The 22,988-nt window shown below is 37.7% G+C and overlaps 1 protein-coding gene across 1 annotated transcript in view; it reads left to right on the forward strand.

The window, feature by feature from the left end:
* Nucleotides 1–390: 390 nt before the first annotated feature.
* The window catches only part of LOC136843430 (protein bric-a-brac 1-like), a 361,384-nt gene continuing 338,786 nt past the window's right edge, over nt 391–22,988 (forward strand). The window contains exon 1 of the mRNA XM_067111890.1: nt 391–410. The gene's annotated coding sequence lies outside the window, so the exon portion shown is untranslated. The remainder of the gene's footprint in view (nt 411–22,988) is intronic.

Raw genomic sequence — 22,988 nt, forward strand, 5'->3', positions numbered from 1 at the left:
GTTCAGTTGTCTAACGACATGAACGATACAGAGGTACTGTAACAAACGAACATTAAACGCCATGTTCTTTTTATGAGGTTGGTTGACATTTTAATTTTAACTATTAGTTACGTCTCATTGAGGTTTTGATATCCTTGAGTGAAAAATCCACTGTCAAGAGATGGAGAGCCATGTTCTAATCCTTTATATGTAGTTCATTGTAGAAAACAGCGAATTAATTTGTTACACTGAAGATGGCTGACGATAATGCGTTAAAAACAAGGGATAAGGGAATTGATGGTCGACTTAATGTAAGAGGATGTCATTGTTTGGGTTGTGTTGGTATTGTTCCACAATCGATCCCCTGGCTATTCGTCTCACAGTCTATTGTGCACTAGTTGGCGAAAGTGTGTCGAATTTACTTGTTTTGGGTACGTATTTCGCGAACACAAAAGCTTTTTTTTTTTTTTTTTTTTTTTTTTTAATAGTGAGCCAAATAAATCTTTGCGTGCGACGTACTGGTGAGTAGCTTAAGAAAACCTGAGTAGAATTTGTTGAATAGGCAAGTGTAGGCTATTTGCTGCCGTTTGTTGCTCAGGTCGTCGGGTGTACCCGTCGAAAATGGTAGCAGGGCCATAATGAAACGTGGTATTCAAGGCTACCAAGAAGTACGGTGGTTCAGCTCACATTAGTTCATATAGATTGGATACCCTATGCCATGACACAAACGATGATGTGCTACTGTAGGTTAGGCCAAGCCTAGTCTGTCTGGACGGTAATTTTTTAAAAATTAAGGCCAAGTTTGGTTACTGTAGGCTGTGGGACGGAGTAACTTAAGTAGTTGTGTAGTATTAGGCCTAAAGCAAATACCATTCCAAATGCGTATGATGGCAGGTTAACATGTTTCTAATTGATACAATTGTAAACACACGAAGCGTATATTTTTCAGGCGATTATATTGTGCTTTGTTAATTTTATGACTTATTATTGTTGGTGAAGTGCACGCTGTGAAAACGTTGATTTTTGGATTGAGGGGGGGGGGGACAACAAAAATAAGTGTGTAACCCCAGTTATAACAGTGAATTAAGATCAAATTACAAGAGAAGTATTGGGAAAAATATGGATTACGCCGTGAACAGCATGAAAGAAAATTAATCTTTCCCACAGCTGCATTACAGATAATTGAAAGATTACAGCATACCCAAACCTAACCTAACCTTGGAAACATCATCCTACGCGATTCTGTGTAGGGGTTTGTGTTGCTGATTCCTCATGTGTGTTTGTGTGTTTCTGCAATTCAATTGTTGCAGGTTGCATTTATTATCCAGGTGCGAAAACACTGAATAATTAATCTTCTTAGTTAATTGATCTTAATGTTTTGTGAATCTTGAGATTACTACTACCCAATTAGTTACCTATGGTAACGCGGGTTTCCGTATTGTATGTGGTACAGTAATCTTCAGTTTCATATAAGATTAATTATTTCGTCTTTTAAAACGTCTCTCTCATGTTTAAGTCTATCCAAACATTTGTTAAAATTATCTTTGCGATCGACAGGGAAAAATCATACATACTCGTATGTTACTAGTAAGATTCCCCATCCTCGTTCGTAAGGGGAGATAAATTTTTCATTTCCTTCAAAAGATTAGCACTTACAGTCAGCAGTAGCCAATATCGAGTGCAGGCTATTTAAAATGGTTTTGTTTAAAGCGAAATGTTTTAAGTTATAGTTAAGAGAGTAATGGTTTAACTTTTTTACCTTCTGGCATTCTGTTATGTGGATGCTGTCTGCGTATGTCTGCAAGTAATGACTGCATAGGTTTTAGTGAAAGAAAATGCTGTTCCTATCATGTTATATTTCCTGCAGAGTTAATAGCATTACAATCGCTTCCCAAATTCCAGATTTTATTTTTCATCATTGACAAATTTCTTATTTGATTTCTTACGCCGATTCTCGATTTTTTTTCTTTACTCCCAGTTTTACTTTCATAAGTTTTTGTATTTTGCACAGCAGTTAAGGTTTATTTCATCTTTTCCTATGTCCTTCAGTTTTCATTCCCCTGATAGCTAACTTTTTTGCGTTTCCGTAATTTCGGATTTCCCCTTTCCTTTTCATCTTTCCGTCATAACTATCTTTTTTCCTCTTTCTCTTTCATTTCTGATTTCTTGAAATGATAGGTAACTTTTTTCTCCCCTTTATTTCCAGTTTCTCCTTTCCTTTTCCTCTTTCCTTCATAACTATCTTTTTTCCTCTTCCTCTTTCATTTCTGATTTCTTTAAATGATAGCTAACTTTTTAATCTTCTTAATTTCCAATTTCTACTCTCCTTTTCCTCTTTCCCTAATAACTAACTTTTATTTTCCTTTTCCCTTTGTTGGCCGAGTCGGTTGAGCTTTAGACCGTCATTCGATGGGCCGGAGTTCAATTCCCGCCGCCGGCTGATGAAGAGTTAGAGGAATTTATTTCTGGTGATAGAAATTCATTTCTCGCTATAATGTTGTTCGGATTCCACAATAAGCTGTAGGTCCCGTTGCTAAGTAACCAATTGGTTCTTAGCCACGTAAAATAAGTCTAATCCTTCGGGCCAGCCCTAGGAGAGCTGTTAATCAGCTCAGTGGTCTGGTAAAACTAAGGTATACTTAACTTATTTTCCTTTTCAGCTTTCATTCCTGATTGTCTTTCCCTTAATCCCGGGTTTCCCCGCCCCTCCTTTTTTTTGTTCTTTTCAAATTCTTCATTGCTCAGGACTGGGTATTTGTGTCAGGTCTTGACCTTGTTATAAGAGGCTTTTAAGGCTTTCGGACGAACGAACGAGGGTGTTCGTGTGGGGCGTTTGTCGTTTCGCGATGCCAGAGGGCGAGAAGGAGGAGGGAGGTCATCGGGATTCCTTACTTGGTGGATAGGCTCGTGGCGAGGGCAACGGCGGGTCCGCTTAACGGGGGTGTTGGTGGAAAAGGAGGTTGGAACGTGCGCAGACTTGTAAGATTGTGAGACTCGAAAGTCCTTTCGGTACATGTGAATGCGTAGTTGTCTTTACTCCCCCCCGGAGAGAGAGAGAGAGAGAGAGAGAGAGAGAGAGAGAGAGAGAGAGAGAGAGAGAGAGAGAGAAGCCCCATAGATAAGTATAAAGAGAGAGAGAGAGAAAAGTGAAATAAAGAGAAAGTCAAATAGACCGGTATAAAGAGAGAGAAAAGTCAAATAGATAGGTAAAAAGAGAGAGAGAAGTAAATAGATAAGTATAAAGAGCAGAGAGAAGTGAAATAAAGAGAGAGAAAAGTCAAATAGATCTGTATAAAGGTAGAGAAAAATCAAATAGAGAAGTAAAAAGAGAGAGGTCAAATAGATAAGTATAAAGAGAGAAAGAAGTCAAATAGATAGGCATAAAGAGAGAGAGAAAAGTCAGATAGATAAGTATAAAGAAAGAGGTTACTGCCTTTAGATTGGAAACTGTTTTAAACAAGAGAGGTATAAAGAGAGAGGTTAGAGCTTAGCGGTTGGAAGATATTTTGAACAATAGAGTTATAAAGAGAAAGGTTACAGCTTTGAGGTTGGAAACTATTTTAAACAAGAGAGGTTATAAAGAGAGAGGTTACAGCTTTGAGGTTGGAAGATACTTTGAACAAGAGAGGTATAAAAAGAGAGGTTAGAACTTTGAGGTTGGAAGGTATTTTAAACAAGAGAGGTATAAAGAGAGGGGTTAGAGCTTTAAGGTTGGAAGGTATTTGGAAGAAGAGAGGTATAAAAAGAGAGGTTAGAGCTTTGAGGTTGGAAGGTATTTAGAACAAGAGAGGTATAAAGAGAAAGGTTACGGCTTTGAGGTTGGAAGCTATTTTAAACAAGAGAGGTATAAAGAAAGAGGTTAGAGCTTTGAGGTTGGAAGGTATTTGGAACAAGAGAGGTATAAAGAGAGAGGTTACAGCTCTGAGGTTGGAAGGTACTTTGAACACGATAGGTGTAAAGAGAGAGATCACAGCTTTGAGGTTGGAAGGTGTTTTGAACAAGAGAGTTGTATTTGGAATATGAGAGGTATAAAGAGAGAGGTTACAGCTTTGAGGTTGGAAGCTATTTTAAACAAGAGAGGTATAAAGAAAGAGGTTAGAGCTTTGGGGCTGGAAGGTATTTTGAACATGAGAGGTATAAAGAGAAAGGTTACAGTTTCGAGGTTGGAAGCTATTTTAAACAAGAGAGGTATCAAGAAAGAGGTTAGAGCTTTGAGGTTGGAAGGTATTTTGAACACGAGAGGTATAAAGAAAGAGGTTAGAACTTTGGGGCTGGAAGGTATTTTGAACAAGAGAGGTATAAAGAAAGAGGTTAGAGCTTTGAGGCTGGAAGGTATTTTGAACAAGAGAGGTATAAAGAGAGAGGTTAGAGCTTTGAAGTTGGAAGGTGTTTTGAACACGAGAGGTATAAAGAAAGAGATTGAGAGGTGTAAAGAGAGAGGTTAGAGCTTTGATGTTGGAAGTTATTTTGAACATGAGAGGTATAAAGAGAGAGGTTAGAGCTTTGAGGTTGGAAGGTATTTGGAACAAGAGAGTTATAAAGAGAGAGGTTAGAGCTTTGAGGCTGAAAGGTATTTTGAACAAGAGAGGTATAAAGAGAGAGGCCAGAGCTTTGAGGTTGGAAGCTATTTTAAACAAGAGTGGTATAAAGAGAGAGGTTAGAGCTTTGAGGGTGGAAGGTAATTTGAACAAGAGAGGTATAAAGAGAGAGGTTAGAGCTTTGAGGCTGGAAGGTATTTGGAACATGAGAGGTATAAAGAGAGAGGTTAGAGCATTGAAGCTGGAAGCTATTTTAAACAAGAGTGGTATAAAGAGAGAGGTTAGAGCTTTGAGGCTGGAAGGTATTTTGAAGAAGAGAGGTATAAAGAGAGGTCACTGCTGTGAGGTTGGAAGGTATTTGGAAGAAGAGAGGTATAAAGAGAGAGGTTAGAGCTTTGAGGATGGAAGGTATTTTGAACAAGAGAGGTATAAAGAGAGGTTAGAGCTTTGAGGTTGGAAGGTATTTAGAACAAGAGAGGTATAAAGAGAGAGGTTAGAGCTTTGAAGTTGGAAGGTGTTTTGAACACGAGAGGTATAAATAAAGGTGTAAAGAGAGAGGTTAGAGCTTTGATGTTGAGTTATTTTGAACATGAGAGGTATAAAGAGAAGGTTAGCTTTGAGGTTGGAAATTTGGAACAAGAGAGTTATAAAGAGAGAGGTTAGAGCTTTGAGGCTGAAAGGTATTTTGAACAAGAGAGGTATAAAGAGAGAGGCCAGAGCTTTGAGGTTGGAAGCTATTTTAAACAAGAGTGGTATAAAGAGAGAGGTTAGAGCTTTGAGGTTGGAAGGTATTTGGAAGAAGAGAGGTATAAAGAGAGAGGTTAGAGCTTTGAGGTTGGAAGGTATTTTGAACAAGAGAGGTATAAAGAGAGAGGTTAGAGCTTTGAGGTTGGAAGGTACTTTGAACACTAGAGGTGTAAAGAGAGAGATCACAGCTTTGAGGTTGGAAGGTATTTTGAACAAGAGAGGTATAAAGAAAGAGGTTAGAGCTTTGAGGTTGGAAGGTATTTTGAACAAGAGAGGTATAAAGAGGGATGTTGGAGCTTTGAGGCTGGAAGGTATTTTAAACGAGAGAGGTATAAAGAGAAAGGTCACTACTTTGAGGTTGGAAGGTATTTGGAACAAGAGAGGTATGAACAGAGAGCTTAGAGCTTTGAGGCTGGAAGGTATTTTGAACAAGAGAGGTATAAAGAGAGAGGTTACAGGTTTGAGGCTGGAAGATATTTTGAACAAGAGAGGTATAAAGAAAGAGGTCACTGCTTTGAGGTTGGAAGGTATTTGGAAGAAGAGAGGTTAGAGCTTTAAGGTTGGAAGCTATTTTAAACAAGAGAGGTATAAAGAGAGAGGTTACAGTTTTGAGGCTGGAAGGCAGATCAAACGCGAGAGACTTTTGGTTTTAGAGTGTAAGAAATTTGATGCCGATATGAAGTAAGATTAAGAGCTTTATGTTTGAGAAATGTAAGAGAGAAGATTAAGTAACAAGAAATATGAGTGTCTGGCCGTAAGAAATCTGATAGGGATAGAAATTAATGCTGCAGTCTTAGTAAGATATGTGAAGGGGAGATACAGTTGAATAAAGATGCTATTGGCTTTATAAGGAACTCATCGTTATATTAGAATATTGCATATATTCTCACTCATTGGAGTACAGTGTGTGATAGCGTAGCCCACAGAGCATTGGATTGCATTTAACTTTTAGATTACTTGGTGTCTGTGTACAAACAGGGATTCAATTTTTAACGCGGAAATTTTTCAAAATGCTTTACTTTCTTAAAAAAAAAAAACTAGATTTTGCAATTTTTACCCAAATCAAAGAGTCTTTTAATGGTATATTATGAAAGCTATTTTGGTTGTGGAAATTTTTTTCTATTATTTTTATAAGTACGATGAAGGAGAAGAGAGTAAGCTTTAAGGCGAAAAGTGTTGAATGTTATTCATTCAAAACGGTTTGTAATCTTGGGTGATATACGTATATTTTTATCCATTGCTATAATTAATGTATTTCAGCGCTTACTGTAATGTCAACTCTCTCTCTCTCTCTCTCTCTCTCTCTCTCTCTCTCTCTCTCTCTCTCTCTCTCTCTCTCTCTCTCTCTCTCTCTCTCTCTGTAAGCAACATAATTTTGAAATCCTTGTAGACTTGGTGACAGAAGGATGCCGACAAATAATGCTTTTATATAATGAGATTTTCTCCTTTTTCACTGAAGTTGCACCTTTGTTTAGCAGTGCTGGTTACCGGACACCTAGTATCGCATTGTATGTGCATTTCCAGGAGAAATCACTTATGGTGTGGATAAATATCCATTCGGTTATTTAACCATATTCCCCAAAACTGCTTATAGGTTATTTTGTAGTTTCGGGAAAGTGGTTTGAAGAGGATTGTCTGCAGGCAGAAAGAAAAATGTCTCCTTCATGAAAAAAAAATAAATAACTGCTTCAAACAAACAAATGAATGAAAAATGCTGAGTATGCTGATGTCTTTTGCAATCGATTTAAAAAAAAATTTAGAAACAACTAACGATAAGGGAATGAAAAGCTAGTTACAATTCATGAACTCTATAGGAAGGGAGAAATATGAAATTTGAATTATAGGCTAGCCTTTGCGGTAGACGCATTAAATTGCTTAGGAAGCACCAGATATTCATTAGGTTATCTTATCGAGACGGGTGAGATCTATAGGGTAATCTGTGAAACTGCCCGTAAGCGCTATGCACTAATGCCCTATACTATTACGGTGTCTGCTAGCAGTATACCTTTTTCCCCCTGAATTTTCATTTAACTAAATTTCGGTATTATACTTTGTAGATGCTTGGTTTACAGTGTAGTGGTAGTTTAGGTAAATGTGTAGGCCTGCATCTGGAGTGACGATAATAATAGTGATAACGGATTTTTTTTTTTATTCAGTTAGGTTATATTTTTAATTTTTGTTTGTTTACCTTTTTGTTTTAGGAACTTCGTTTCAGTTTCTGCCTAGCCTTTATTTACCTACTGTTATGCCAGAAATACATACTTTACGAACTGAACCAATCCAGCGACATGTAAAGTGAGCATACAGAACTGTATGCATCTCCAGATTGTGGCGTTTCTTGCGTTTCTCTGTGTGATAGTTATTTTGTATTGTATTGTTTTGTGTTGTATTGTATATGTGCAAGAGAGAGAATTTCAGCACAGGAACTTGCTGTGTGCAGAAATGTCCCACATATTGCATGTTAATGTTGCGTTTGTTAAAAAAGATGCAGCATGGCAATTTTTAACTTGGGATAATTGCCATACACCACCATTAGAATGTTAATAGTAGGGTTTATCCTGTGATGAGACTAATAGTTTCAGTGACTGGCTGTAGATGATTAACATTCTTGATGGAAGGGTCCATTTTCTGTCATTTTTAAAAGTGATTTGACAATTTTGATGCTGGAAAAGCTTGATTTTGTAGGAAACTAGAGTAGTGTGCCAGCCGTCTCCCTACAGCCAGTGACATTTTCTATGTTAAATAATCTTGGAGTTTCAGGTGTAACTTCGCTATGCGTATGTTAATTTTTTGTAGGTACTGGAAATGTTATACACCGCAATATTTGATGAGGGAATGTTTAAAGTTTCTAAACTGTTTATGCATATATTTATATATATATATATATATATATATATATATATATATATATATATATACTGTATATAGCTTATATGCGTGAGTGTAAATTTTTTTAATGTTTTTACCATAACTAGTCCATGTTTTGTATTATCTCTTAAATATACAGAGAAAGTATGTACTTTATGCTTCAGTATATTCTTGAGTATTAGTGGATATGAATAAATGAAATTTTAAAGGAAACGCAAACTCCCACTCCCTTTCTCTTCCCCTCTCTCCAACTAGAGAAGAAAAAAAAAAATGCGATAAAGATGAAAGCTTAACACTAAATTTTTACGAACAGTTTTACTAATGTACATCACAAGTACCACCAGTCATTATGTCAAACAAGTATTATTAATTTCATTCCTATTTTTTTTCTTGAGAGAGAGAGAGAGAGAGAGAGAGAGAGAGAGAGAGAGAGAGAGAGAGAGAGAGAGAGAGAGAGGTGTTTTGGATCAGAATTCTGTTTCCTTGCAGCATTGCGTAAGAATGGTAAAGAGTCTATTCATGAAAGGAAAGTCTGGGGAGGACTAGCTGTAGTCCAAATGGAAAGTGAGAGTGTTTATTTGCAGTGGGAAAGCAGAGAGAGAGAGAGAGAGAGTTGAAGGTAGTGGGATATGTTTAGGGTGGGCTGGCCATTGGAAAGTGTGATGGGGCTGGGGGGGGAGGGGGGCCGGGAATCGATGTGTAGGGAAGTGCCGGCTATTATTATGGGCCTTTCTCTTTCAGCTTTCTTAGTTTCGCTTTATATTAATGACTTCGATGCACTCTCTCTCTCTCTCTCTCTCTCTCTCTCTCTCTCTCTCTCTCTCTCTCTCTCTCTCTCTCTCTCTCTCTCTTCTTTTACGGTGGAAAGCATGAACATTTCTGGCAAGGGGTAATATACTTAACCCGAATTTTAAGAATCTTTTCATATTTCTAGTTACTAAGCCGTATCCAAATGTGATATTTTGGTTAGCATACCTTCTTGCCAAGGAGAAATATGAATCTCATTGCTGGTTTCAACTTTGACAAGGTACAAGATATTTCATTTACTTTCTCTGTGTGTTTGGACGTAACATGCACAGGCGCAGGCAAACACAACCACACACACACACATACACATATGTGCTTGTATATATACACTATGCGTGTGTGCATGGTTGTGTAAGTGGGTTAAAGAGTCCTGTCATTTAATATGATAATTTATTTCTCTTCTGTTATGACTGATTACCTAAGTACGTTCTGACAACATTTCATTCAATGTATGGACGAAACTCCTTAATTTCTTTCACTTACTTTGAAGTGATACTCCTTACTTATCTATGAGATAAGACACACAGGTTCAGAGTACCTGTATACTCCTTACTTACCTATAAGAAAAGATATATAGGATTTACATGCCAAATCTGAGGTTGATCCAGGTATCCCCCAGACACCCCTCAATACCTATTTTTCTTTTTGATTTTGGTGCCTTGGTTTGATACTCTCGTATTACCTGCTGGGACATTTGAAGGAAATTGTTGCAGTTTGCAGAGGAAAGGATGCAGCTGCCTTGCAATATTTTTTTTTATTGTTCATCTCCGGACACAATCATCAGTAGAAGGGATCATTTTTGTATATAATTGCTAAGCGAGGCATTCATCTCTTGGTGAGCCCTAAATGAAAAGGAGACCAACCGGTTTTTTGTGGCCTCTGCATTTGAGAGAGAGAGAGAGAGAGAGAGAGAGAGAGAGAGAGAGAGAGAGAGAGAGAGAGAGAGAGAGAGGGGGGGGAGCTGAAATGAATGTATATTATAAAGTTTGACATTGTATTAAATCTGTAAAGTTTCACAAGAATTAGAGACATATATATATATATATATATATATATATATATATATATATATATATATATATATATATATATATATAATGTGTTGTTGTGTGTGTGTGTGTGTGTGTGTGAGAGAGAGAGAGAGAGAGAGAGAGAGAGAGAGAGGTACACAACATCTTTATCATAAAATTCGGCATTTGCCTCACGTTTAGCTCAAGACCCGTTTCACTTTTTATTAGTGTTTTTATTAATGTTCATGTGGTATGTATATTTATCTGACTGCGACGTTGAGAAATGGTTGTGCTCAGCTTCCGTGAACTCTATCCCCAACCTTGATGGTCGAGGTAACCTTTATTGCTATGTAAGATTTCGTCTGGCCCGGGTTGATCAGATTCCACGTTAATCGTTAGGCTCCGTAGCCGAGTGATTTTTGCGACTTGTTTACCGCTACAGAGCTTGGAGTCTGTCATTCCAAGATAGTTCTGAAGTAATCGTCGGTCTGTCTGTCTGTCTGTCTGATGAGACGTATTCGGGTTTCTTTGATGCGTATGACATTTTCCACTCTTCTTTTCCTGCGGTTTTTATTCATGTAAGTAATACTCCTTTGCCGAAGCACCTGTAAATCCAGGTGATGTTAGATAAGACTGTAGATGTGCTAATCTCCCGTTGGGTGAAGTGAGGAAGGTGGGGGAGGGGAAGGAGGAGGAGGAGGGGAGGAGGTGGAGGTGGTGGTTTGGTTAGAGAGATTGTGTCATCACCTGAGCGAACAATGGTTTTGTGTCACGTTCTCCCCACTCTCTTTCTCCTTTCTCTATTGTTCTATGTTCCGTATGCTGCTTTGTCTTTCTCCTACATTTTAACTTGAGAGAGAGAGAGAGAGAGAGAGAGATCATAGAAATTTTTGATACCCCACCAAAAAATTTGTTTGGTGAACAATAGGTAATTGTCTTCCCAAGTTGCGTAGCTGATTCATGCGCTCACATTCGTGCACTTCTGTTCTGCTTCAGGTACCTCGTTGTTTCTGCTTGGTAACACCGATGCGTCAGGCATTTGTCTATGATGACGCTGTTTCTAATAATAGTCCTTAGCAGCTAACGTCATGTAATGCATTCCTTCATAAGGACTCAGAGTGACCCTGACTATTGATGTAATGCTTAGGATAATTCCCCGATTATGGCCTAAAATGAAATTATTCACTATTCGCTGTCATAATTTCAGCGCCCGTTGATGGCTAACAAAAATTTGGAATACTGAAGACAGGGTTTTGATTAGATATGCGGACGGCATTGACACAGTCAAATCACGATCTGGGGAGGTTTCAGTACTTATTCACGAAACCAGCATCAAATTTAGAGTGAGGAAAGAATTCTGTTCGTGAGAGGATTGATAGTAATTGGGGATATCGCAATGATAAATTTCTACTTTGTAGAAAACCCATTTCTTTAACTCTTATGTTTGGTTTCTCTAATCATGAAGATATTTCAGTAAAGGCTGGACCCTAAGCAACGTATTTTTATATGCTCCAAGGATTTTATCCCCGAGCTTAATGATGCGAATTAAAAATACTTAATGAGCAACCGTCTTCCTTTAAGTGTCCTGACCACGTCATTGAAAAATCGGGTTATAAAGCAAATTAAAAATCTTTTTCGAACCCCCCCCCTCCCCATTGAGAGGCCAAAGGAAATATGCAACAATAAGATCAAGATACCATACCTGCATGCCATGAATGATTAGTGGGTGAACTACGGAGAGACGATCGTGTTGCTAATACGCAAATACCATCCGATCAGTGGTCACCACATTTCCTGGAAAAAATGAACGCCTGAAGATGTTTTGTTTAAGTGGTACCTTGTAAGGGATCTGGAAAATCCTATGTGGGTTTCAGAATAAAAACTCGAACATAACCGTAAGGTGTGCTTATCAAAATTCTGCCTTTTTACGTCAATAAATATTCGATAAGTAACACCACAGGATAAACTGAGATGCAAAGGTGCAATGCATTAGTACCCTACTACCCTAAAGCAATTCTCATTCTGTTTTATAATTGACTTGCATCTTTATCTGTTTATATTTTGATTTATTTTATTTTTTCTTTACTAATAACTGATTTTTTCTTGCTATACTTCCTGTTACCCTCTGTTACTTTTTTCAAATGAACATCATATTCCTTGGAAGCTTGAATTTCAAGTCAGTGGCCCCTTTGGGCTTGTTCCACATGAATGGGGTTCATCCTCTGAACAACAACAACAATAATAATAATAATAATAATAATAATAATAATAATAATAATAATAATAATAATAATAAAGCACGTGTCGTTTCAAATACCAGAAACATGAAGCCGCTTGGGTTAAGGAGACAAACAATATGGATTTATCACAAGGGTTACGGGAACCAAGCAAGGCTGGACACATCTTTTAGAGCCGTCTTTTAAAGACGATGGACACTCTTCGTATGACCCTGGAACCTAGTGAAGCCCATACTAGCTAATTGTCTGTGGTTTAGAAATGTCTTCTTCTGTTGCACTACGGGCACTACTAAATCCAGTGCTGTTTGAAAAGGGTTAGAGATGTACCCAAAATGTCGTCGCTTATTTTGTGATGTGGGGCGGATACTGGTCTGCATTTTACCATGTATTCTTTTCTCCACGCTAATGTATACGAGATGGTTGCAGGTAGTGTTAAATTGGGCGTGGGCTTGCAACCTCATCTTAGCAGACTGGGAGAACCTGAAGACTAACATTTCTGCTGGATATATATATATATATATATATATATATATATATATATATATATATATATATATATATATATATATATATATATATATATATATATATATATAAAACATCCAAAGTACACGCTTTCCTTCCATTGCATTTTTCAGCATGTATTTTGAGATGAGGTTGCTCGCCCCCTGCATGATCCTTGGATGTTGAAGGGTTTTGTGCTGACGGTGTCTGACATATTGTGCTTATCTCAGCATTCAGCTACTGAGTGGAGCCAACATTGCTTGCATTCACTGATCAAGAAGACCAGCGGTATAGGGCAGTATAGAGGTGGCCAAAAATGATCCTTTAATTCCTGCAGAAAATTTCACGGCACCAATTCGTTCTTATACCCATACAGAATGGTCATCAGCAGCAGAGTATCAGTATCCACACCCTAACATACATTGTGCCACTCACCTCCATCTCGCGCACACCATTTTAACTGGATGATTCAGTTGTGCTTTGTTGAATCTGACTCTTCTGTTGCTGCACCTCTTGTGTTTTTAATCTAGCTAACATTGTCTTGTTAATCCTCACCTAATTTCTCCAAACTTTTTTTATGGCGTATGCCCACCTATTGTCCTCCATTCTCTCCGCTTACATGTGTCTCTATCAGGGTTGACGTGCATCTAGTGAGCCTTTTGTGTAAATACATAAAGAGTTCGATGATACGAATTCTTCCATTCTAGGAGAGCATCCTTGATTCAGGTGGTCAACGATAAATCTGGCAGTAACATACTCGAACACATTAATTAAACAGTTTGTGTGTACCCAAAGGAATCGGATTCAGACCACAAGGAACGTATTAAAGGATTCTTTGAACAAACCGGTTGACTCTCGAGTTTGTGAGTGCCAGACAGTATTTTTGAGAGTGAGAAGCTTAACTTGTGTAACGCAACCAAAAAAAGTGGTGTTGGCCTTCAATCCATAAGATTTTTAAAATTAATAATGCTCCATAAGATTTTTAAAGTTAATGCCCCGTATAATTTTTATGTACAATTAACGCGTCATCATACTACAGTATTACACTGCTTGTATTGCAAAATGAATCTGTATGCATGCAGAAACAAGCAGGAGTGCATTCATATACACACAATAAATGCATCTGTGCACACATAGCCTATATATGTCATATATATATTGTATGTATGTGTGTGTGCACAGATGCATATATTGTGTGCGTGCGAATGCACTCATGTTTCCGCATGCTTACAGATTAATATACAATACAAGCAATGTCAGAATATTATGACCTGTTTGTTGCACATAAAATCAATCATATATATATATATATATATATATATATATATATATATATATATATATATATATATATATATATATAATGTATATTTATATCTATATCTATATGTATATGTATATTAGGTATGTATAAATAATATATATATATATAGTATTCATGAAGCTGCTAATGTTCATTAAGTTTTCTGTATAGATATTTAATACTTGATTCAGCAGTTAAGTGCTGAAGGTGAGAGTGACTGTTACCTTGTTTATTTGGGAAAGCCGCCATTTGTTAACACATATTTCTCTATAAATTTTGATTATTTTAGAGTTTTCACCTTCAAGTTACAGTAGGTGATAGAAGGCATAAAAGAAATGATGTTTAAGATACTTTTGACGTTTACCTATTTTTATGTTTATCACGTGGGTCTGTTCTGTCACAAACACGCACAAACAAACAAACGGACACACACATCCTCATTCACAAACACATGCACACACAAACAAGGACTTGTCTGAAGTTGCTTCATTCCCAGAAAGGTAAGCCATCATCTAAACTAGTAATTGAAAGTGAGGAAAGTATTATTTGTACCCTTCCTGGTGATGTGAGAAGCCCGCACATCTTTTCAATTTTTTTTTTTTGTCGCTTGTTTGCCTCGAACACACACACGCACACGCGCACACACACACACACACTCACACAGAACAAAAGGGAATGATAGCAGAATATCAATTGACCTTTGTTTACGATATATATATATATATATATATATATATATATATATATATATATATATATATATATATATATATATATATATATATATATATATATATATGTATGTATATATATATACATTTATACTGTATATATATATATATGTATGTATGTATGTATATATATATATATACATTTATACTGTATATATATATATATATATATATATATATATATATATATTATATATATATATATATTAGTTTGACTCAGGCTGATGTAAAGCAGGTAGATAGTAAAGAAATTAATTAACTAGTCATGAGATGACGAGATAAGCAAAAGAGTGAAAGAGCCTGCCTGAAATGAGCTGTTTGTAAAGGTCACATAGTATTTAGTGTGTTGATAAGTTCATAGCAGCGATGACCTTTGGCTTTCGGAAGATCTGGTAAGACTTTCTCTCTCTCTCTCACTATATATATATGTATATATATATATGTATATATAATATATATATATATATATATATATATATATATATATATATATATATATATATATATATATATATGAATTATTTCACTTTCACTTGTTTTTGGTTTCCCATTATACTTTTTCCTCATCTTTTCAGTACCACTGGCGTTTGTCTCTGGCTACTTTCCCTTTCATTCTCCGGTTTTGTGCTGCTGCTGATGCTACTACTACTACTACTACTGCTGCTGCTGCTGCTGCTGCTGCTTCTTATTCACATTCTTTCAAATGTGTGAAGGGGGATGGGGTAGAGGTGAGAGAGGAGATAGAAGGGGGGGCGTGGGGGTGTTGGTAGGCTGGACGACGACAATTGAATCGGAAATAGAGGCGTTATTTGTACCAAAAGAAGAGAGAGAGAGAGAGAGAGAGAGAGAGAGAGAGAGAGAGAGAGAGAGAGAGTATACTCTCTCTGACTCAGAGGTTGTGGCGTGCCTCGTAAGGTTATTGGAACAGGTAATGGAAAAGCAAAAACTCTGCAGTGGAATATTTGCGTAAATGTTTATCATCACGTAGCCTTTTGGCTTGAAAGGCTCTTGTAAGTGAATGTGGGACGCTTACGGCCGAACCTCTAGTCTTCTTTCGGCACTTATCTGTCACACGGTAAACTTTGAGTGAAAGTTTGAATCGGTTTTCAGTTTAATTATAACTGATTCCGTCATCTTAAAATTATGGAAAAATATCATGTTAACAACCTTTACAAGACTTGAATTGTGGTCCAGTGATGTGTACGTTTCCTGTATAATGAGAATAATATGGTCAAAAAGCGGTATCGATCACCTTAGTTATTGCAACACCATTTTCTCATTACTTGGCCTACGTAGGTTTTTTTGTGAGGGAAAAATCTATTTTTGGTGTATTTTGAATCTCTCTCTCTCTCTCTCTCTCTGTGTGTGTGTGTGTGTGTGTGTGTGTGTGTGTGCGCGCGCGCACAAGCATTAATATTTACAAAAGTAATCCGTAAGGAGAAATAGATTGGTGGATGCAATTAGAGAGGGAGAGAGAGAGGGGGGGGGGGAAGGATGCAGCGAGCAGATAGAAAGGAACACAACTTTTACTTTCATTTCCAGCACGATCTTCACTTCACTTGCCACTCTCTCTCTCTCTCTCTCTCTCTCTCTCTCTCTCTCTCTCTCTCTCTCTCTCTCTCTCTCTTTGCGCGTTTGTGTGCGTGTGTGTGTGTAACAGCTCTTCCATACGCATAAAGATAAATTTTTGCCGTTTATCTCAGCAGATTACGCTCTACGGCATTCCTTTTGTATTTTTATGAAGAAATTATATTCCTTCTTTCCCCTTCGTTTCTCTTTCCTCGTGTATGGGCTCTCATCTCAGTGAAATTATTTATACTGAACTCGTAATATGACAAAAGTCATCTACTGTAGTAGTATGAGCCGGACAAATAAAAAAAATGAGAAGGAATGCTTTAACTTGAAATTTCGACCAAAGTTTTGTTGATATAGTGTCTGTCAGTGCGGTTTACATTCAGACCAATTCCAAAACCACGTAACCACACCCATCTCTCTCTCTCTCTCTCTCTCTCTCTCTCTCTCTCTCTCTCTCTCTCTCTCTCTCTCTCTCTAACACACACACACACACCCAGCTGTATGATCAATATTCATTAGAAATCACATTGTTTGCTATCCATATTTGCATTGATAGATTCGGTGATAATTTGAGCTGGGTAAACGAAGGTAAATTCGCACATTTTCATAGTAAAATTATGATGATGTCTGCAGGCAGTTTATTACTGACAAAAATGTAAATGTAATGAATTTTAAAATTCCATGCAGCTAAAGATTGCTTGACAGTATTGACGGATAAGATTTCTCTTCAAAATTATCAAAATGACTTGCACGAACACCTGGCACAAAGAACGACTCTTCCCTACATTGTGACAAATATCTCACGATAGATCGTTCAGTGAATTACATCTTCACACATTTCATGGGATTACCCCTTTTCCATATAAATCTCGAAGTTATCCCCATCCCCATCAAATCTTCTTGGTATAAAATTAAGTCGCACGTACGTCCGTCACTTTGGAGGTCAGTGAATGTCAACAGTATTGCGTCTGGTCAGCACTTGGATTGGTCACCACCAGTGAAGGTCAGGCCCTTTTTGGAACTTGAGCTTCTTTGAGCATAAATGGAATTTGCAATAGGTCTTATGTAAGTAATCTGGACGGAAAGGCAGTGGGTCACATTAAGACCCGAAAAGTTGATAGGGTGGGGTTTACAGATTTCAACATGGAGAAATAATGGTTTGAATGCTATAGGCGGATTCCTATACAGTGAGTTATTTACCTGGTCGTTAGTCGACTGTAGTAGATCTCAACCGGGTTTTGAGAGACGCATGTGGCTAGCAACTTTATCCCAAAAGACTTGCTGAGAACTGAGAGGCTAGTATATATATATTATATAACTATATATATATATATATATATATATATATATATATATATATATATATATATATATATATATATATATATATATGTGTGTGTGTGTGTGTGTGTGTGTGTATGTGTGTATGTAAGACAGATGGCAATTAGATGTGGCATGAAGACAGTGCTAGTACGAGGATTGTGGTTGTGTGTGTTGTCGCAATGTTTTTATAATGCTGTACTTGAAAAATGTGTATTTGCCTTGATTGTTAAACGTATTTGGTATGATTTCGTGTCATAAATATTGTAATAAAAACACTGATAAGAATATTTTTTGTATATCAAGATTATCATTAGGACTGTTGACATACAAGTATGTCAGTTTGCGGTTTAACTGCTCACGGTTTGTAATAGAAGCTGTACTGGATTTGAAATAGTCAGTTTGTTTCTAAACTCCAAACAAATCAGCTTTCCCCGTAGGGGGATAGCGCCATCAGTGCACCTCGTGTGGTGCACTGTAGGCATTACTTAAGGTTCTTTGCAGCATGCCTTCGGCCCCTTGCTGCAACCCCTTTCGTTCCTTTTACTGTATCTCCTTTCATATTCTCTCTATGCCATCTTACTCTCCACCCTCTCCTAACAGTTGATTCATAGTGCAACTGCGAGGTTTTCCTCCTGTTACACCTTTCAAACCTTTCACTGCCAATTTCCATTTCAGCGCTGAATGACCTCATAGGTCCCAGTGCTTGGCCTTTGGCCTAAATTCTGTATTCAATTCAATTCAGACAAATCAGGTCACGAATCACTTCCCTCGGGCTGCTGAATTTAGGTTTGTATGACCTCTGTTGTTATATTTTAATAATATGATTAAGGGTTGAATCAAGCCACTTACAGACCTTACAGACCTACAATTCGTTCGGGTTGCCCCAGGTCCCTCAGTGTGAGGCGCCTTTGATGTCTACCAGAGAGTTGCTAACGCATCTTCCGGTATATTTTGCATCTTCCAGTCTTGGATGGTCTGGGATGCATCTTAGATATTTGTCGAGCTTATTCTTAAACACATCTACGCTCACTCCTGTTATGTTCCTCAGATGAGCTGGTAGCGCATTGAATAGACGCTGCATTATCGATGCTGGTGCGTGGTGGATTAATGTCCTGTGTGCTTTCCTTAATTTTCCTGGTATAGTTTTTGGCACTATTAATCTACCTCTGCTTGCTCTTTTTGATAATTTTAGTTCCATGATATTTTCGGTAATTCCTTCTATCTGTTTCCATGCTTGAATTACCATGTAGCGTTCTCTTCTCCTTTCAAGACTATATAAATTTAAGAATTGTAGTCTTTCCCAGTAGTCAAGGTCCTTAACTTCTTCTATTCTAGCTGTAAATGACCTTTGTACACTCTCTATTTGTGCAATATCCTTTTGGTAGTGTGGGTACCATATTATATTGCAATATTCAAGTGGACTACGTACGTACGTACTGAGGAGGCGTTTGGCAATATGATTTTATTACCTGCAGAGGTGTAGGGATTCTTAACTGTTACGACTTGTTATATAATCTTCTTGAACTTTATGCTAGCAGTGCTGTTAGTTCTTGCCTAAGACTGTCCCCGAGGGAAAAAATATTGAGTGGAACTTCTATGTTACTTTCCTCTGATTGGAAGCGAAAAGCCTATGTTGATTTCCTTTGTTGATATCCCTGGCATGAATCTGCTATTCAGTTACAGAACAATATTTTTTTTAATTAGATGACTCTATTTGCAGTTTTAAGTACCATGTTGGGAAGCTGTGTATGAAGTTGACTTTACTATGCCTTGTTATGCAATAGTCATATTTATGGTGGACACTTGGATTGGTCTAAACCAAGATTCCAAAGCCCTTAGGAATCTCGTGACGTCAGTTGACGCTGTTAGAGCCACGAAACAAGCTTTGTCCTAAGGTCGTGCGAACTGCCCCCTCTGATGTCTTACGTCATGTTTCCCTCATTATCAGCGTCAGTGACCCAGGCCATCACGACGCCAGATGACCCCCAATTACTTACTTTCTATCACTTTTATAGTTGACCTTCGCTTCTTTCCCCTATAGTTTCAGTGGTGCCCTGCGGGATATCTCATGTGAGCCTACCCTGTAGACAGTCTGTCAAATCCTGCTGAGTGTTTCAGCCTCGTGTGTGGATCATTTTGTTCGTGACTAGATTCCTACGTTTCAGTGTCATTTAATGATTTATTTTCGCTTAATTTTATATATTAAGCGTACTTTCGCCTGATTTTATATATTAAGCTCTTAATGCCAGTCAAATAAAGATTTGTTTTTGGGGGGCGAGCAAAACTATAGTATTTAAACACTAAAAAAAAGAATGGTTTTATTATAAGTTATGTCCAGTGCTCATTCTTGCCTCAGCATTTAACAATACAGGTCCTCACTTGGAAATAGCGGCAGCATGTCTTGGAAAGTTTTTCAAGTCACACACTTCTGGATTTTGCCTTCCAATTGTTTTAGAGTTGTTTCAGTACATTTATTTTAATACACTTAATTTTCAAAACTGTTATTTAGGCCATCGGCTAAAAGTATCAGAGGTTTACTGAGGCTGTGAAGAAACTATTCGTTGTTACATAATTCAGGATACGGAAGAATCAGCTTGAGTTTTCATGTGTCCTTGACACAAGTCTGCTTTCACCTAAGGGAAAATTTGTACGTTAGCTTGCTTCCTTTTCATTGTAGAATTATGTTAAGCGATTGTTTTGACCATTTACGTTCGTCGTATAAGTGAAATAAAAACGTTATCAACAACGTTGTATAATTTGAAATGTCACATTTCTCATGTACAGTATGTCGTTAGTATTTCTCAGTGTCCAATATTCTGTCCCATCATTGTGTATGTATGTGTACTTGTACTTTTTTTTGCGTCTCCCTGTTCGTTTGTCCGCGTGTCTGCATCATATTTCCTGCGCTGCTTTGCCGTGGTCATTAAAGCAAGAGAGATATTTGATGGTGTATATATGTATTTGATTTAGTTTGTTTGTTTGTTTGCTTGTTTGTCTGCTCATTACGTCTCGATTTTAACGAGACTTTTACCAAAGGTGGTTCTCGTCACTGACAACAAGTGACTTGGTTTTTGGAGAGAACCGGATCCGGATAAAGACCCTGGGGGTTGGGGCTGGGTGTGGTTGTATTGCTCAGCCTTGACGTAGATTTGTGGTCTCCGAACACACTAGTTTTGGTATGCTGTCGGTAAAGAAGTTTTCCAAGGTGGAAAATTTTGGAAAGACACAGGGGTATTATTTGCTGTTCGTATCAACCTTAATTTCCTGTTCTAAGATTTGTAGAGACACAGGTTACCTTACGCGTGTCTAATCTACGTATAGATTGATGCGGTAGGCTGTAACGGTTAGAAAACAAGCACATGATTATGAGTAAAAAAATAAAATTGGTAAAATGAAGGAGAAATGCTTCACATTCTCGGATCGCGCGTTTGGCACAAGCATGTGACAGGGTTCGGATTGCTATTGAAATATGACGTTTGGGAGGCATGTTCGCAGTACAGTGAAAATACAGGGGAGACATAGCTAGCACTTCTGATGTCATTTTTATTACGTTGAGCTTCAGTGCAGACGTGACAGAATGAAAGTGAATGAGCCCACAGCTGATAACTTCGAGTAAAGGAGAAAGGCAGTTATTAATAGACGAAAATATTAGATTCTTGCAATTGTCCGGAGAAGCGAAAAATATTTTAATTTGAATTTTGTATGGAACAACTACCCTCTTTGTAATGAGAATAAGAGAAAATTCCTAATTTTTTTTAAAGTTCAAAGTGTGTTGATATTCTAAGGAAATTGTATAGTAAAGTTAGTCGTCAAGGAGACATATTCATTCATTAGTCTGTCCAGTCCTCATGCCTCATTTGGACCACTTGCTGTTAACATGAGACTCGTAATTAAGGTCTGTTGCAAGTTTTCAGTCATTGCTTTTCGTGCCAAGGTTGATACTTTTGAATCAGTGGTATTAAACCTGATCGTGGTTGCTTATGTGCCAAATACCAGTGGAAAACAAATGGTCAGTGTTGTTTTTGAGCCGCATATCAATGGCTCCACAGATTTCATTGCTTCTTATGTGCCACATAGAAGGGACTCTAAAGGGTATCATGTTATATGTACTAAGTATCGAAAACTCCAGAGATGATCATGTTTGCTTAAGTGGTGCATATCATTATCTCTAAAGATCACAGTTGCTGCCTATGTGCGCCATGTCAGTATTTCCATAGATCATGAGTGCTGCTCATGTGCCACATATCAGTATCTCCATAGGTCATAAAATGCTGCTAATGTGCCACATATCAGTGCCTCCATAGATCATAAGTGCTGCTTATGTGCCACATATCGGTATCTCCATATTTCATGAATGCTGCTTATGTGCCACATATCGGTATCCCCATAGATCGTAAATGCTGCTTATGTGCCACATATGAGTATCTCCATAGGTCACAAGTGCTGCTTATGTGTCACATAGCAGTATCTCCTTAGATCTTAAGTGCTGCGTATGTGCCTCATATAATGTTTCCATAGATCAAAAGTGCTGCTTATGTGCCACATATCAGTAATCCCATGGGTGATTATGGGCGAGTATGTGCCACACATCAATGCCCCACAGATGTTGCTGATCATGTGTCATATGAGTTAGTAACCCAACAGATGATCATCGTTGTTCATGCTCCACACATCAAAGCCTTTGCATATTATGGTCATAGCCGCTTATGTGCCAAATATCAGTGCCCCACAGATGACCAGAGTTGTGTATTATGTGCCACATGTTAGTACCCCCACAGATATCATGGATGCTTATGTGACACATATTATTGAGTCCACAGATGGTCACGCTTGTTGATGAACCATATTTCATTGCCCCACAGAAGGTCAGGGTTGTTTTAGTGCCACATATCAACAACCTTCGGTCTCTCTCTCTCTCTCTCTCTCTCTCTCTCTCTCTCTCTCTCTCTCTCTCTCTCTCTCTCTCTCACCGACGTTTCATTGGCAGTTATGGATAGTTCCTTAAAAAATTTTTTTTTTCATGTCGTGCTGTGACGCTGTTTTAGAAATGTTATTTGTATAAAACTTGACAAAGTTTGATTAGGTTATCATTTGGGTGTTAAAAGACTGAAAATAAAAGCGTTTCGACGGGGTGGAGAAATTAGTTATAAAAAAAAAAGATGCTGTGAAAGAAAAACTTTCATCATCTACTTCCTGTTCGGAATCAAGGTTGGTAGACGGGAGAACGTATCCAAAAATTTAGGGGAGAAAGGAAGTTGGAGGTCCACGCTGCACGCGCTCGCGCACACACCCGCACACACACACACGTGTATGTATGTATATATATATATGTATGTATGTATGTATGTATATGTATATACAGTATA

Source organism: Macrobrachium rosenbergii, chromosome 11, assembly GCF_040412425.1.
Source record: "Macrobrachium rosenbergii isolate ZJJX-2024 chromosome 11, ASM4041242v1, whole genome shotgun sequence".
NCBI classification, from domain to species: domain Eukaryota; kingdom Metazoa; phylum Arthropoda; class Malacostraca; order Decapoda; family Palaemonidae; genus Macrobrachium; species Macrobrachium rosenbergii.